The sequence below is a fragment of the Monodelphis domestica genome, chromosome 3, assembly GCF_027887165.1.
Source record: "Monodelphis domestica isolate mMonDom1 chromosome 3, mMonDom1.pri, whole genome shotgun sequence".
NCBI lineage: Eukaryota > Metazoa > Chordata > Mammalia > Didelphimorphia > Didelphidae > Monodelphis > Monodelphis domestica.
Genome location: NC_077229.1, coordinates 127,579,860 through 127,598,042, shown reverse-complemented (window position 1 = coordinate 127,598,042; position 18,183 = coordinate 127,579,860). Strand labels below are relative to the sequence as shown.

The following is an 18,183-nucleotide window of genomic DNA, read 5'->3' as shown; positions in this document are numbered from 1 at the left end:
AAAATGAAATATTTAAAAAATTATGGAACTCAAATGAACATATAATTCCAGATGAGTTCTGATGAAAACAAAGTGCCCGGCAATTGCCATGTCCTAATTCATGAATGTTTTCCTTCTCTTAAAAGAGTTTAAGTTGGCATCAGATTTGTGGTACTCATGTCACACACTTCATTCATTTTGGCTTCACAAACACTGAAACCTCTCAAACCTTTCAGAACTGCTTTCTATCTATTCTTCTCCCATATTTCACTTTTGAAAATGATTTTTTCTGTACCTAAATGTAAGAGTTTACATTAATCTCTATTAGATTCATCCCAATACTCTAACCTCCGCATTTTTTTGGAACCCAACTCTCTTATCTACTGTATTAACTAGATAATCCCCTTCCAGTTTTGGGTCATATGAAAATCTGACTAGCTATCCATCAAAGTTTTTATGCAAGTAATTGCTAAAAAATAAACAAAAAACATTAAACAGCACAGGATCAAGCATTGAACCTGGGGTACTCCATTGGAGACTTTTTGCTATAGTAACAAGAAATAATTAATACCTTTTTTAAAAAAAGTCTGGCCATACATACATATCTTTTAGTAATACAGGTGTCAAGCATGCTCCTTAGTTGCAACCCAAAGCAGATTAAAATTTTAATTGGGAAACATTTAATAAAATAAATAAAAATATTAAGATGTGGTTTTCTTAGTCAATATGTGGCCCTGAGGGATCCTTATTTATAATTTAGTGGCCCCTGTTTTCATTTGATTTTGATACCATTTATCTAGTATACATATCTCTCATCTCTAAAATAGTATTAGATATTTTCCCAACAGTTTTGCTACAATTTGGGCAAACAATATCCAGGGAAAATGGTTCATTAATCCAAAAAAAGGAAAGGGAATGGTATTATCTGATTGTGATGAAACCATGCTATATTTTTTTAATTGCTACTTTCCTTTCTAGACATTTTGCCAAGCATATCCAGTAATGTATTTGGCAGGATGGTGGTGGGGTTTAGTGGTGAAGCTCAAATGAAATAATGGAACCTTTAAGTGTTATATAAATGTCAATTATTATTATTAATCATTCATAATTTTATTAGCCTCCAATAACCAGGTTTTCTGGTGATGACTTCATTCCTTGAGTCTTCTCCTGCCTACCAATTTACCTCATAAAATTGTTGTTGAAGTAGAAATGATGAGAACCTGGGAAGAAAGTGATGAATGAATCTATATAAGTTTACTAGCCTATCATTTGCAGATTTTGTTCTCCTTATTTTAAAGATTGGAATAATATTTTTTCTTCTTCAAGCTTCTGGTTTCTTTCTCATCATCATGATCTTTTAAATATCACTGACAATTCGGCATCCATGTTTGTCAATTCTTTCAATACCTAAAGATGAATGAACTTAGTGACCTGAAATCATTAAGGTTAGCTAGGTTGTATCTTATTATCTCTTTAATTATCCAAGGAATCAACTCCCAGTTAGCCATTTTTGTTTGTTCATTTTCATCATAAATTTCAGCCTCCTTTGCAAAATTCAAGAAGCTTTGTCTTTTCTCAATTGCAAATAATCATTTCCCTTTCACCCCAAGCAAAAGTCATGCCCCTTCTTAATTTATTTTATCCCAAATATAAATAAAATTTTGTTTTGTTGTTCTTAGCTTCCTTTGAAAACCTTAACTCATTCTGAGGTTTTGCATTTCTACCAGGATTTTTTTAAGTGGTACATTAATCTTATTTCTTGACCTATGTGAATTTTAGATTTTCTCCACTCTGATTAGTCTTTAAGATCCTAGCAACCAGGAATGTATACATACCTACTTAAGGATTAAGTGTTAAGGAGGATGGCCTATGACCAACATGTGCTAGCAAGTGACAAATCAAAAACGACGACTGACACCCCCCCCCCCCCGGCTATCCTAAGTCAAGATAAATCTACCATTGCTACATGAGAGACTCAGGAAGCGATGTAAAGAACGGTCTATATATTTCACATCATTTCTTCTCTCTGGGCTCTCTCTCTCACTTGTGCATTGGCTCTTGCTGTCTCTCGCGGAGACGGGCTTTTGCGCATTGGGAGCTCATGGAGGGGGCTTGGTGTTTTGGTGGTCTGATGTTTGCGGCTTGCCAATGAGGTGACTAGAAGAAGCTCTGTAGAATGGGTTTGGTGAGGCATCTTCCCTGAACGTCCTTGGTGAGGTGACGTATTTCTCCTTTCCTCCTTTCCTTGACTTCCAACTCCTATCTGGCTTGCCAGAGCAGTAGAATTTCCCTTTTCTCTCTCTTCTTAATCTCTTCATTCTATTGTAATTAAAACCACCATAAAAATCCCAAACTGACTTGAGGAATTTATTGGGATTAAATTAATCCCTGGTAACCACTAGTATAATATATTCAGTCAAAACCCCCTAATTTTACCCTTAACACCTGTTACATTTCATTCATGCATTCTGCTTATTGGTAGTTTTCAGTTGTGTTGTCTCCTTGATACTCCAGTTGGATCTTCTTGGCAAAGATCCTGGAGTGGTTTGCCATTTCCTTCCCTAGCTAAGTTTATAGGAGAGACAATTGAGGCAAATAGGATTAACTCACTTGCCCAGGGTCACATAGCTGGTGAGTGTTCATACTGTACTTTCATTCTATATTTTCTTTTAAAAATCTTTTTAAAAGCCACAACAATCTCTTCAGACAAATCACTCTTCCTTTTTAGTGAAATTGTTCCCCTTTGTTTCTTCAGAATTTCATTCTTGAGTATTTCTCCCTCTTCTAAGGTTCTCTTTCCTGTGAGATTCTAACTCATCTTTCTTCTGATGTTTGAGGTTTGCTCTTCCAAAATGTGGTTTCCTAATTCTCTACCCTCTATCACAGACTGTAGAGGAGAGTTATCACCTTCTTCCAAGGTTCCCACCATTTCCATTCATTCCAGCAATAAGTTCTTCTCTGTTAGAGAAAATTAGCTCCAGAATGAAATTCTCCTGCATTGTTTCTTTCATCTTTGGAATGTGAAATGATAACTAAAACAAGTAAAGTGAAAAATAATGTTGCTTTTGGCAGAGATTTCTAGCAAATGTCTGGGTAACCAAAATCACCCATTACCATTATATAGGGCCTTGGTGTCAGGCTTGTGATCTAATTTTCTAAACTCCTCATTTTAGTCCTTTTTATGACTGATGGTCTAATGATAAAATCACTTCAGTTGATGATTAACAACATGTACTCTCCACCACGTTTCTCCTTTATAGTTCCTAGATTTTCTTGCATGAGTATACTTTCCCAGTACTTTTAATAGGGTATCTCTTCTAGCTCTAGTATTACAATGGTATGACTTCTGTTATCTTTATTTTATAGTTAAAGATTTAGAATTCCAGAAACCATAAACAACCTGCTCAAGGTCATATAATTAGTAAGCTGTAGAGGAGGTTGCCATGGTGATTTTTATTGAATGCATCACCACCACTGAATTTAAAAACTTAAAAGATCATGTGCCAGTTAAGATGGTACCAAGAGATGGAAAACAGAAAAGTCATCTCAGCAATTGTGTCTTAAATCTTTTCACTTCTCCCATAACACACAAACAGTGGAAAGAAGAATCATTGTCCAATGAAAAGGACATTGGCCTAGTATTCCAGCGTTGCCATATGCATACTGCATGACCATATGAAATTGCTTTAGTCCTTTAAATCTCAGGCTTCTTACCTGCAAAATTGTACTTCTATAACATGCCTCATGGGATTATTTTGAGGAAAAGGCTTATCTGTAACATGACCAATAATCACATGTATAGTATATTCATCCATACACATGTGTATATACATATCTACCCCTAATGAATGAATATTCATTGCATAACTATACATTCATATAGCTATGTATATAGGCATATATGTTGATATACACATGTAGATATATGTATATGCATGTTCTCTAAGTATTTATATACATATTCTCTAAACTTAAGCCCATTTTTCCTTCTACTATGAACTTATGGGATAATATGCCACAGAATTTTTGGAGAAAATTTAATGTGTATTGTTTCTGCTTTGTTGAATCATTTTCAGGCATGTCTGATTCTTTGTGATCCCATTTGAGATTTTTGTTGCAAAGTTACTGGAGTGGTTTGCCATTTCCTTCTTCAGTTCATTTTACAGATAAGGAAAATGAGGCAAACATGGTTAAATGACTTCCCTAGGATCCCTCAGCTAGTAAGTGTCTGAGGCCAGATTTCATCTTCCTGACTCCAGACCTGGCACTCTATCCACTGTGTCAACTAGTTTCCCTATTCTTACTTTATTATATGGACATATAGTTCATTCTCTCTCTCTCTCTCTCTCTCTCTCTCTCTCTCTCTCTCTCTCTCTCTCTTGCCTGATTTTAGTACTGATTAGCATAAAACCATTATCTGTTCTGGTTTTTCATCCTGAGCTGGTTATCTCCTTCTAAATTATCCTGGTGTCCTTCCACTTCCCTAAGTTTGCCACCTTGGTACCAAGAAGGTCACTAGATGCAGGTGAGGTCTCCTGATCAACTTAATTCACTAAAACTCAGAACTTGTGAACTCAATGATAAATTGACTTCAACCTCCCCAGCATCATAGACTACAGGAGTGTGCCACCTTGCCTAACTAACTGGCACAGTTTTCAACAAATTGCTCAAGCAGTGTAACTCAGTTATATCAGAAGAAAATGTTCCTCAGAATCCAAAAATTACAAAGTAACTTCTTTAAAAGAGAACCCAGAAGTCATCTAACCTTAGAGATAAATAAGAATAAGAATTCCTTCTGCAGTTTGATTAATGAGTGGTAACTTAACCTCCAGCTTTTAGATAGATCTAATTATTAAGAAATAATTCTTTCTGTCACATTCAGTCTAACTACGCCTCTTTGTATTTCCCTGCCTTGTTATATCCAAGGAAGAATAGTCATTACCAATTATAAAGGAAGTTTAGCAGAAAGTGAATTTGTAGATGGACTAGCCAACTGCAATTCTGTTGTGGTAAAGAATCAAAATTATTGGGTGATATTCTCCGAATATAACCTACTAGAAACTAGTAGGGAACTTAAAGGTTATCCAGTCTACCCTTCTTTCCCCTTATCTTACACATGAAGAACCTAGGGTCCAAAGATGGGATAATGACTGACCCAAGGTCATATAAGTCATATACACTGGTGGCACAATTTGAAAGCACATGCTATAATGACAGTCAGTGGTTTTTTGACTATATCTCTTCATGTCAGACATGATATGCAGAAATTAGTTCAAAAAGCAAATGGGGAATGGATTGCAAAATCTCAGAAATGAAATATTTTTTAAAGTATGTGGACATGTTTAAAAAAAATAAGCCTTGCTAGCTACCATTACAAGGTAAAGAGGGTCAGTGGTGGTATTTTAGGAAGTAAACCAATAGAAAAATAGGCACATAGAAAAATTTGTCATTAAGATTTTTTTAAAAAATGTTATTATGCTAAATAGAAATGCTTTCCTTTTAAAAAAAATTGAGATTATTAGATCCTAACCCTGGGGAATAAATTATTGAGACTCCCTAGAGTCTCAGTGAGCTCAGGTGTATAGCTAGGGGGAAATATCCTCTATTTGTATTCTCTTCCATTTCATGAAGTCTTGGCAAAAAGTAACAATAACCACAATAGCTAATATGTGTATATTACTTTAAGATTTGTGAAACACTTTGCATATGTAATCAATCTCATTTTATCCCCCTGGTAATGTTGTGAGGTAAGTGCTATCTTATCCATTTTTTAAGGAATAGAAAATTGAGCCTAAAAGAAAGGAGAAGAGAGAAGAGAAGACACACACAGAGAGAAGAGAGAAAAAGAGAGACAGACAGACAGACAGAGACAGACAATTTGTTGAATGTCTGATAAAGCATTCAAATTGAATTCTTCCTGACTCCAAGCCCAAAGTCAGGAGCATTGTATCAAGCTGCTTCTTGGAATGTCATTAATTACTTTGTTTGATGCTGTAGAGTAGGACCATATTACCTCTGGTCAGTGATAAAAAGAACTGCCTTCCATGATCAACTGTTTCCCATAGGCACCTCCCCTCCCAGGGCAGTGAATATTGAAAATAAAAAAGGATCCAGGTCCAAATACTGTTGTTCTCTTAAAAACCATTCCTCCCAATGCTGTCCCCAACATTGTACAGAGGAACTATTCTCTCTCAAAAGCATCCCCCACCTGGAGGGAATTTGCAAAGGCTAGTTTTCTGCATGATACAAATTTATGCGGACATACACTGTGGTGACATGGAGCCATACTTCAACATCCTCCATCAGATCAAGCAGAAAGGGAGGCAGGGCTGTAAGGAAGAGGGTACTTATTTAGTCACTAACAATACCTCCAACAGTCAAAGGAATTCAGAAAAGCAATAGTAAAAGAGTTTTATTTTTTAATGTTAACCCTGTCTGCCTCGACTTCTCATCTAATTCAACTCAGCATGAGGTATCTTACCAGGGTAAAGTAATCCAAAAATAATTAGCAACAAAGGATTCGAGGAAAGCATTTCTGGGCTCCTAGGAAGGCCTAGAATACATTCTGAAAAAAAAATGAATAGATTTAAGTTTTTATTTTGTACAAAAGGAAAATCTCCAAACACAAAGAGAGGAGGGAGGAAGAGAGATAGGCAATGGTGAAGAGAAGAGGAGAGGAGAAAAAGAGGCAGAGACAGAGACAGAGAAAGGGAGAAACAAAGATACAGTCAAATACATACTTGGAGAGAGAGACAGAGAGAGAGACAGAGAGAGAGAGACAGAGAGAGACAGAGAGAGAGACAGGGAGAGAGCGAGCTTGGTATTTCTGCTTGCTTAACTTCACAATGTGTCTTTAAAAAAAAATCACTAACTCTTTCCCTAAAAATCTATTGAAGGCCTTTAGGAAAATTAATCTCATACTCTGTTAAATGAGGGCCTTGGATTTCATAGGCTTCTAGGATTGGGAGCAGGTCAGACTTTAAAAATAATCTAATACCAGTGTTCTTAATCTGGGGTCTGTGAACTTTTAATATTTTTGATAACCATATTTTAATATAATTGGTTTTCCTTGAAATATTTTGTATTTTATGCACTCAAAAACAATATTCTGAGAAGAGGTCTACAGGCTTCATCAGATTGTTATTGGGAGTTCATAACACAGACACATTTAAAAATCCCAATTTAAATTTACATATGCAAAATCTAAGACCCAGAGAGCAAAGGTGACTGGTGTGTGTTTTCATAGCATGCTGGTGACAAAGGAGGGATTAAAGTATAGGACTTCTGACTCTCAGTCCAGGGGTTCACGGTAGGAGATCTGATAGATAAAATTTCCTTATAAAGAAAACTCGTTTTGTTTTGGTGGTAAGGTCCCAAATCTCCCCATTTAAAAAATAAAATCTGTTCTTAGGTTTAGGTCATAGAATAATTTGGACAATATTTGTGTTGGAAAGGTTTTTATGTGGAAGAGAAGTTGATTGCAGAGCGACAGAACTAGAAATCATGGGGTGAAGCTGGAGAGAGTCACACTTAGGTTTGATATAAGGAAAATCTCCCTCTTTTTTTTGATCATTTCAGTTTTTTGACTGACTCTTCATGACCCCATTTGAAGTTTTCTTGACAAAGACCCTGTAGTGGTTTGTTCACCTGAATGACCTTGCTAGCCTGTATGAAAGACACTAAATATAAAATTTTCAATTGTTAAAGCCAGCAGGGACCCTAGAGAGAAGTGATGTCCTTAAGGTCACAAATTAGCACCTCAGACAGGGCTATAACCCAAGTTTCCTAACACTTCCCACTATACCTAGCTGTTTTCTAAGCTCAAAGATTAATTTTAGCTATGTTTCATCGCTGAGCACCACATTATGCATGCTGTCTGTGAAATAATTAAATTCAGTAAACATTTATTATGTGTGAGAGACACTGTGCTAGGTGTGGGGATACAAAAACTCATCAGTCTTCAAGGAACTTACATTTTTGTTTTTTGGTTGGGGAGGGATCAGTGAATGTACAATAACACAATAATAGCCAGAGGAAGAGAATACTAAGAACTGGAGTCATTTGCAAAGCCTCATGTAACCTGTGCTTGGAAGGAAGCTGAGGATTCTAAGAGGCAAGGTTCAAAAGGAAGTACATTCCAGACACGTACAACTTATACAAGAAGGGAGGAGAAATGGTAGAAGATTTAGGCCTTTATCTCTTGTTGAGTGTATTATAACAGCTTACTAACTAACTGTTCTCCCTGCTTTAAATCATCCTCTCTCCAAATCATCCTTCAAACAGTTGCCAGAGCTTTGATCTGGATATGTCACTTTCTTTTTAAGTAATCTGCATGACTTCCTTTTGCCTTCATCATAAAATATCAACTCCTTAATATGGCATGTAAAGTCCTTCTGATTCTAGTTCCAATCAATTATTTAACAGCAAACATTTACTAGGTATCTATCCCATCCACACCAGGCATGGTATGGCTATCACTTCTGACATATTTCATATTGCTCCCCTTCATATACTGTATTGTATTCCAGGTGAACTGGCTTATTTGATGCTTTTCCAACTTGATGTCCATTAAACATTTTTCCTCTATATCTTTGCAAAGACAGTCAATCAATTAATCAATTAACAAGTATTTATTAAGTGATTATTATATGCCGGGTTCTGTGCTAGTTGCTGGAGATAGCATACCAAGTTGTTGTTACTGAGTCATTTGATTCATATCCAACTTTTTGTGACCCCATTTTCCATTTTCTTTGCAAGATATTGGAATGGTTTGCTCTTTCCTTCTCCCCAGTTCATTTTATAAATGAGGAAACTAAGGCAAATGAGGTTAAGAGATTTGCCCAGTCACAAAGCATAGTAAGTGTCTGAGGCAAGATTAGGGCAGGTACTCTGTTCAATGTGCCATCTAGCTGCCCCAAAGAACTTAATAATGGATATTAAAAGAAAGGCAAAAACAATTTCTATTTTCAAGGATTTCCCATTCTTATGGGGAGAATACATGAAAACAACTATGGATATAAACCGGATAGTACAATAAGGAAAGCAATCTCAAAGGGAAGGCACTAGCAATGGGAGGGTGGGTGAGAGGGTTAGTTGGTCTTGCAAACATGGACTATGAGCCAAATCTTGAAGAAATCCAGATAAACTGGGGAGTGCACATGAGAAGGTGGAGAATTACAGATGTGGGTGACGCAGCTGGGAAATGGAGTGTTCTGTGTGAGCAAGATCAGTGTCTCTGGATTATAGAGTGAATGTTGCCTGGTATATAGTAGATGCTTAATTAATGTTGACAAACTGATTGATTGGAAGAGAGTAAAGTATAAGAAGACTGGAAAGGCAGAAAAAAATTGTGTTGTGAAAGACAAAGAGATTATTTAATATTTGTCTCTGGAGGTCATAAGGAGTCATGGGGGTTTACTGAGTGGAGATGTTTGACTTACACATTACAAATATCAGTTTGGTAACTGGGATGAGAATGAGTTAGGAGAGACTTGATAAGGGCCTTTATCAGGCTGATTGCTATATGACAGAGAAGGAGATGCTCATAAAAGATGTTGTGATAGGTAGAAACAACAAAATGTGGCAACAGATCCAATATTGTAGGTGTATGTACAAGTGAGATCTTGCAAACATGAATGACTGGGAGAATGGTGGTACCCTTGACATTGACAGAAAGGTGTTGTTTTTTATTTTAGGGGAGGGGATATAAATCTTGTTTTGGATATACAAAGTTTGAAATGTCTATGAGTCATTCAGTTTGAGAGACTAGGAATAAGTATAAGTATCACTTGCATAAAGGTGTGAATTTCAAAACTACTCAACCCTATTCAGACCATTCTTTAGAAGATGGGATTTAGCTATTTCCTGATCAATAACAATAGAGATACTTGGAATAACAGAATCAGGTCTTGGAAACTACAATCTCCACCCTACTCAGGGTAACAAGATCAAGAAGGGCTGCAGCAAGACTCAAGATTTAATTATTTGAGAATATGGTCTTCAACAGACATGTGCAAAAAGGACAGATCTCTGGGCAGTCCTAAGTCAAGCTACAGCCACCATTGGCACATGTGAGAGACAGGAAATGAGGTAGAGGACAGCTCAGGAGTTCTGGGGACTTCCTGGGTAGAGGGAAGAAGGTTGTTGGAGCCTGGTGCTTGGAGTGGAGGAGCCCACAGATGGCTTCTCCATTTTGGTCATATGAGTGATAGGGACTGATCTCTTTTATTTGCCTTGGCTATCCAGGGCCTTGGGCCTTTGACTCAGCCTAAGCAGATAGGGTATTTAAGCCCTATTTCCTTCTCTCCCCTTTCCCTTTCCCTTTCCCTCTCTCTCTCTCTCTCTCTCTCTCTCTCTCTCTCTCTCTCTCTCTCTCTCTCTCTCTCTCTCTCTCTCTCTCTCTCTCTCTCTCTCTCTCTCATAATTTTCTTCCTCCTGTTTGTAATTAAAACACCATAAAAAGGTTGACTGCTGACTTGAGTTTTCATTTAGGAATTACATAGCTGAATTCCTTGGCAACCTTAAATTAATATATAACAGTCTTTTAAAGTGATTTCCATATCACAAAGGTGATAATTAAATGAAAACATCAGTCAAGATAGTATCAATAGAGAGAATGGCCAAGGACAGACTTTTACAGGAAATGACCTGGAGGATAGGTAGGAGGACAATCAGAATAGAGTAGTATCAAGAAAGCCTAGATATCTTTCAATCCCTGCCCCAGTCAAAAACAAGAAAGCAAACAAGAAATAAACAAAAGAGAAAGAAAGAGAAAGAAAGACAGAAAGAAAGAGAGAAAGGAAGGAAGGAAGGAAGAAAGAAATACAGAAAGAAAGAAAGAAAGAAAGAAAGAAAGAAAGAAAGAAAGAAAGAAAGAGAGAAAGGAAGGAAGAAAGAAAGAGAAAGGAAGGAAGGAAGGAAGGAAGGAAGGAAGGAAGGAAGGAAGAAAAAGGAAGGAAGGAAGAAAGAAAGAAATAAAGAGAGAGAGGAAGAAAGGAGGAAAGAAAGAAAGAAAGAAAGAAAGAAAGAAAGAAAGAAAGAAAGAAAGAAAGAAAGAAAGAAAGAAAGAAAGAAAGAAAGAAAGAAAGAAAGAAAGGAAGGAAGGAAGGAAGGAAGGAAGGAAGGAAGGAAGGAAGGAAGGAAGGAAGGAAGGAAGGAAGGAAGGAAGGAAGAGAGAAAGAAAGCCTAAAGAGGAGAGAGTATCAAGGAAAAGGTGATCAAAAAATTTCCATAGGCTGACTGCAGAGAAATCAAGAAGGATGAGGATTAAGAAAAGGGCTTTAGACTTGATTATTAAGTGACAATAACTTTGGAGAAAGTAGTTTCAATTAAACGATAATATTAGAAGCCAGAATATAGAATATTTAGAACAGAGTAAGAGGAGAGAAAGTGGAAGCATTGATAGTAGCCTGCTTTCTCAAGGAGTTGGTCATTGAAGGGAAGAGAGATAGAGGATGATAACTATTAGGAATAGGTCAAGTGAGGGTTGTTTAAGATTAGAAGAGACAAAAATGTGTATGCAGGCAATAGAGAAAAAAATACACAGAGAAATTGAAGATTAGAGATAGAGTTGGATAAACTGGGATTAAAGCTGATATACGGAGTTTTCCTTTGCAAGGAGAATGGACATTTTTTCATCTGAGGGAAGGCACCTATGATGTTTACTATACTGGTCCAGAAGAAGGTAAAAAGATGAAAGTCAACTATTACTTTCCAGATTTAATTTGCAATTTCCTCACAAAATAGTATTATTGATAATATTAGATAATATTTATATTGTATATGTTATGAAAATATGTTATATTCATCCATTTTATTTATCAGTTTTGTTGGCAAATAACTGGGCAAAACAATTTCCAGCATTTTACTTTATTTCATCATTTTTTGTAAGTTCTACCTTTTTCCTTTTGAGTTTCATAATTCAATTTTCCTATCTATCATCTTAAACTATCATCAGCTAATTCTCTGCTCATTTTATGAGTTAAAACTGTTCTTATTTTATTAAGTATCTGACTTTATACAATTATTGACTTTTTCTTATTTTTCCCCAGCAATTTTTATTTTTGGTTATTTGGAGTTTTTAAAATTTCATGTTTATTTTTTATTTTTCCAATTTTTTAGCTCCATGACAAATTCACTGATTTCTTCTTTATTATTGTCTTGTAGATGAAAATGTTTATAGAAATATACATTTTCCCCTAAATTTTGGCTAGATCTTAGAAGCGTTTTTTTATGTCGTCATAATGTGTTAATTTTCTTTAAGAATATATTGCTCATATTGGACAATTATTATCCATGAAAACTTGGCTAATCTCAGCAATGCAATGATCTGGGACAACCCTAAAAGACTTTTCTTGGGAAATGCTGTCTACCTCCAAAGAATGAACTTTTAAGAGTCATATTTCTCATCAGTGTATTTATGGTTGTATTTCAAGGTTTTCGTTATGTATGATTATGTTCTTATAACAATGACCAATATGGAAGGGCTTTTACATGACAGTAAAAAAATTAAATTAATTTAACTTGAAAAAGAATATATTGCTTAGTTTGCATTTAAATTTGAAACTTTTCTGCAAATGCTCCTTATTGATTAAAAGTACTATCATATTGTGGTCATTAAAGGAGATGTTAAATATTTCTCCTTTTCTGCATTTGTGAGTTTTTTTATGCCCCAGATTAAAATATGGTCAACTTTATAAAATGTCAAGTAAGATATGTGTATGCTTCTTATAATTCCCATCATGTAGTAATCAGAAATCTATTACATCTCACTTCTCTGAAATTGAAGTTCTTAAGTCCTTTTTTATTATATGTTTTTGTAGATTTATCTGGCTCTAAAAGGAGCACTAATGATTGGGTTTTTTTGGTCTATTTCTTCTTATAGTTTGATTAGTTAAAATTTTTTAGATTCTGTCATTCTGTGCATATATTGATACTATTTATTTATTTAAACCATTTTAAAGCATAATGCAGTTTAATGTTATCAAGTTTTCACTGTTGCCTAATGTGAAATCATGATTATTGGCCCTGTTTTTTTAGATTCATTTGAAGTTGAGTAGATTCTTTCTAGCATCTCATTGGAAATTGGCTGTATAAAGTGCTGCCTGGAACATAGTAGATGTTACATAAATGTTACTACTATACAGACTTGTATGTAGAAACAAAATCATCTAAATGACAAAATCCCTGGAATAGCAAAAGAACTCCTAAAGATTTAGTCATCCATCAATTAAAGGAAGCCCACAAAATACAATCAGTTAATTCCCTGGAAATGGGCACATCTTTCAAGAAGTCCATGTGCAATTGACTTGATTAATGATAATGACTAAATGGATGATTTGTGGGACCGAGTTAAGGTGCTGAAAAGGTCTGCTGGTCTTTTTTTCATTCTTTTTAGCTGATAGCAAAATGTCAGTCAATAAAAACCAGCCAATTAATTAACCCGTAAGTCAGGAAGAATCTGTAGAAACATTCAATTGTCCATTCCTTTCACACTCCAAAATCATCAGCCATGAGCTTGACATTATGTTTATTTTTGCATCCATGGAAGGGAATTTAATTACAAGTTTTCCTGTGGATCCCAAATAAGAAACTTAACACTGAAATTTCACTGCTGAGAAACTGAATAATTACATGAATCTCTATTTCCTGTATTGAATATTCAATGACTCTAGGGAATTAAATGTCATTTCTTTGGAGATAACTGGGGGTTGGACCAGTTTAATTATATATATATATATATATATATATATGTATATATATATATATATATATATATACATATATATATATATTCATGGAACCAGGATTTCTCAAACTTGAAGAGACCTTAAAGATGAATTAATCTGAACTGATTTTGAAGAGGATGAAACTGAGAACAAATGACCTGATCAGCATGTTGTTCCTCCCGCCTCCTTTTTTTCTTCCCTTCCCTTGATCACCTTTACTTTACTTCTGGATTTGAGAGATAGGAAATGCAGATTCAAATCACACCTCTGTCACTTCATTCCTGTGTGACCAAAACAAGTCATTTAACTTCCCCAAGGCTAAGTTTCTACATTTGCCAAAAGAGGGCATTGAACCACATGGTCTTTAAACCACTTTCAAACTCTAAGTCTATGATCTTTCCTCTTTTCACTTCTTGGTCAAATTAATTCTGAAAAGGAATGCCCATTACAGAATATCTGGAAAATCATCATAGAGCAATTACTCAAAGACACAGTGATAGGGACTTAATCACTTCTTGAGGCTGACGTTGGGCTTTAAAGCAGAGCTATCATTCCAACCAAGAATATAGGTCTTGGAATCCCAGAGTTGGAAGGATCTTAAACTATAGAAATGGATGGAAATTCAAAAGATCACAGAGATCAGCTCTTTAATTTGACATATGAGGAAACAGAGACTCAGAATAGGACTTGCTCAAGGAATACAGATAGCTAGTTGCATAGCAAGGACAAGGGCCTAGGTCTTTTGCATTTGATTCTAGTTCTCTTCCAATAATCAAATAAAAATTATCAAATATGTACAACTTATATCATATTATCTGCTTTCTTGGGGAGAGGGAAGTGGGGAGAAGAAGAAGAAAAATGAACAAGATGTAGATTTTTGGACATAGCTAATATGAGAATTTATTTTTCTTGGATAAGCATAATTATAATAATATATTATATACTTATAAGAAAAAATATATAATACTGTTAGTTCCATAAATTACTATTATATACATATATTTATACATGAATAAAAATAAATGGTAGCCAAAAAAAAAAGATGATTTCATCTAAACTCATATAAACTTTTATAGGGGCAGATATATTTGGTTGAGAGGATAGCATACCAGGTCTGGAGTTGGAAAGTCCTGGGTTCAAATGTGACCTCAGATAATGCCTAACTGTGTGACCCTGGGCAAGTTACTTAATCTTAGTTGCCTAGTTCTTACCACTCTTTTTACTTGGAACCAATACTTAGTTTTGATTCTAAGACATAAGATAAGGTTTAAAAAAAAAAAACAGCTCCATATACTTTTAGCTTTTATAGATTAATCAGTTTCACCTACAGTGGGACCTCATTTTATGGGAACTCAACACACAGAAATTTAGGTATATGCAATTGGTAATCAAAAAAACAAAGGCATCAAAACAATTTAATTATGCATTAAATCTTTGCTATTTTCCCAAATGGTGTAAAGTCTCAAAGCATTTTGTCTAGTTATACTCATTTTCTCTCTGAGAAGCATTTGTTCAAGTCATTACATTGTTTTGGGTCAAATATTAGTTCCTGCATCAATCAGTCTTTGTCCAGAGTTTCTGCTGGTAACATATCTGGTAAGCTTAAAATAGTTGTAAAAAAAAATTGTAAAGTACATAGGCCTGTTTGAATAAGAAAAAACATTAAATAATGAGGTTTACTATTATGTGTCATTCTCAACTCACATGAAAGGCCATGGAATGTATTGGTTCTGCAAAATGAGATCCTCTTTTTAGTACCTGCTGTGTAAAGAAATACTTCCTGTCACTTTTCCCAAAAGCTCCCATTCCAATCTCAGTGGTTATCTTTTGGTTCTCCTGTTTGGTGATTTGATGAACAGCAGTATGTTGATGCAGAATTAAGGCTATTTATACCTTTTCGATATCATTTTTGATATTCTATCCAGTTCTTGCTTTGTTTCTTCATTGTGATTTAAAGACAGCCCTAAATTCTAAAGAACTATGTTGAAGATGAACAAAGCTTGGTGAGGTCTAATAGTAACTGTTTTTGACCCAAACTTGTGATTTTATTGGTGCAAAGAATTCCCATGAAAGAATCTTCCTCCACTAATTCCTATTGGCACCTGCTCCAGAAATTGAATGTTCTACACAGTTGCCAGGGACAGTGAGAGATGAATTGGCTTGCCCAGGGTCATATAGCCAATATATCAGAGAAGGGGATTGAACCCTGATCTTCTTGACTCTGAGATAGATTCCATTATGCCACTCTACTTATCTGCCATTGCTGTAACATATTGTTTTGTATAGTATTTTACAGGCACTCTTCTCAGATAGCTCCTAAATGTTGTTGTTGTTCAGTTATGTCCAACTCTTCATGACCCAGTTTGGGTTTTCCTGGCCATGTTCCCGTAATGGATTGCCATTTCCTTTTCCAACACATTTTTATAGATGAGGAAACTAAGGCAAACATGGCCAAGTGACGTGACACATAGCTAGTAAATGTCCAAGGCCAGGTTTGGAATTAGGAAATGAGTCTTTGTCATTTCTGGTCTGGCACTCAACCCACTGAATCCCCAAGCTGCCCCAGGCCCTAAATACAATCTTGAAAGGTTGGTAGTTGTTGATCAGCCGTGTCTGATTCTTTGTGCTCAATTTTGTGGTTTTCTTGGCATAGATTCTGGAATGGTTTGACATTTCCTTTTCTAACTCATTTTACAGGTGAGGTACTGAGGCAAACAGGATTAAGTGATTTGCCTGGGATCACATAGCTAGAAAGAGTTTGAAGATGGATATGAACTCATGAAGACGAGTCCTTCTGGTTGTAAGCTAGTGCTCTATCCATTTCACTATGTAGGTAATTATAGTCAAAAATCAAAATATTACCTTCAGATTCAGAAAGAGTAAGAGATTTGAAAGAGTCATATAGCTAGGAAGTTCCACAGTTTCTTTATCTGTAATTTAGTGAAATAGTTAGAACCATTAACATTTCTCCCAGCTTTAAATCTGTGATCCTATACTTTTATGGAGGAGTTTGTGAACAGAGCTACCCTTTAGGGAAAAAGAGGATCATGTTTGTGGCTCCTGAAGTTACAGGAAGCAAAGAAATGATATGGGTAGCAAAAGATCTGGACAGTTTCCTTTCTATTACTTCATCTTATTTGGAATGTTCAGGTACAATAGGAAGTTGATTATTTCTCTAACAACCTGCAGTCCAAATATCTTCTAGAGTTGAATCTAAGTATTTGCTAAGTCTTTTTCAATCATGTTGGAGTCTTCATGACCCCATTTGGGACTTCCTTGGCAAAAACACTAGAGTGGCTTGCCATTTCCTTCTGCAGATGATTTTACAGGTGAGAAAACTGAGGCATAGAGGATTAAGTGACTTACCCAGGGTCACATAGTTATTAAGTGTTTGAGGCTAGATTTAAACTCAGAAAAATGAGTATTTCTCAATATTTTATCTACTATTCCACCTAGTTTCCATAAAATCTAAGTCTTAGGATGAGCTAACAATGTTGGAATCCTTTATGGTGCCTTGGGGTTACCAATAGACTCATTGGAATGCTGAGGTTTGTCTCTCTAGTGGCACCAAATTTATTTCTCTTCCTAGGGGAGTCTAAAACTCAGGGTGGTTTCACAAATCTAAGGTACAGAGCACAGAGGAATGATGAGACTCAGTAAAAAGGGAAAATAATTGCATTAGTTATTTATGGATTTTTGAGATTTTTATGTCTTTAAAATTTTTTGTGTCTTCTGTGAATTAAAAGGCTGTCATATACCTAAGATATATCTATATCTATATCTATATCATCTATATCTATACCTTGAGTCTTTTAATAGGAACTGGGCCTCATTCTACATACATGTGATAAATCCCAAATAGACCTGTGATTTCATTAGTTCGGGAACTCCCACATGAGGACAGCCCTTCTACTAAAGCACATACCCTCTCTTTTTCTGCAAATTCTTATCATTTGTAGATGGTTACCTAAACACTGAAAATGTCAAATGATTTGCCTTGGGCCAGAGAGCAGGCATATAATTATGAGTAGGACTTGAATTCAGCTCTTCTTGGCTCCAAAGCCATCTCTCCATGTACTATTACATTGCCCAAGAGATATGATTTTGAACTTTCCTCTAAATGAAATGCAGGCTATATATAGGTTAAAGTTTGGATGTTACACTCAATGATGTAAATTAAGCAGCATAATTATTGTATTTCCCACTTTAGAGATGGAGAAATTGAGGCTCAGAAAAGAAGTGATTCACTGATGGCTCTACTTCTAATCAATTTCAGAGTCAGAACTTGAACTCAGTTCTTCTGAGTCAAAGTTCAGCATTTTTTTTCCCACAGCACAAATCTCGACTTAGCCTTCAGCTGTTCAACCAGGACTTCAATTTAGTTTTAACAAATTCTCATAGATATATTGATTCCTTCTATGATCTTACTAGATTCAAAGTTACTCTTCTTTAGATATCTTCCTGTTTTGTTAAAATT

The 18,183-nt window shown here is 35.5% G+C and overlaps 1 protein-coding gene across 2 annotated transcripts in view; it reads right to left on the bottom strand.

Moving 5' to 3' along the window:
- ADCY8 (adenylate cyclase 8) overlaps nt 1-18,183 on the bottom strand; it is a 382,696-nt gene that overhangs the window by 61,391 nt on the left and 303,122 nt on the right. The gene's annotated exons all lie outside the window — the stretch shown is intronic.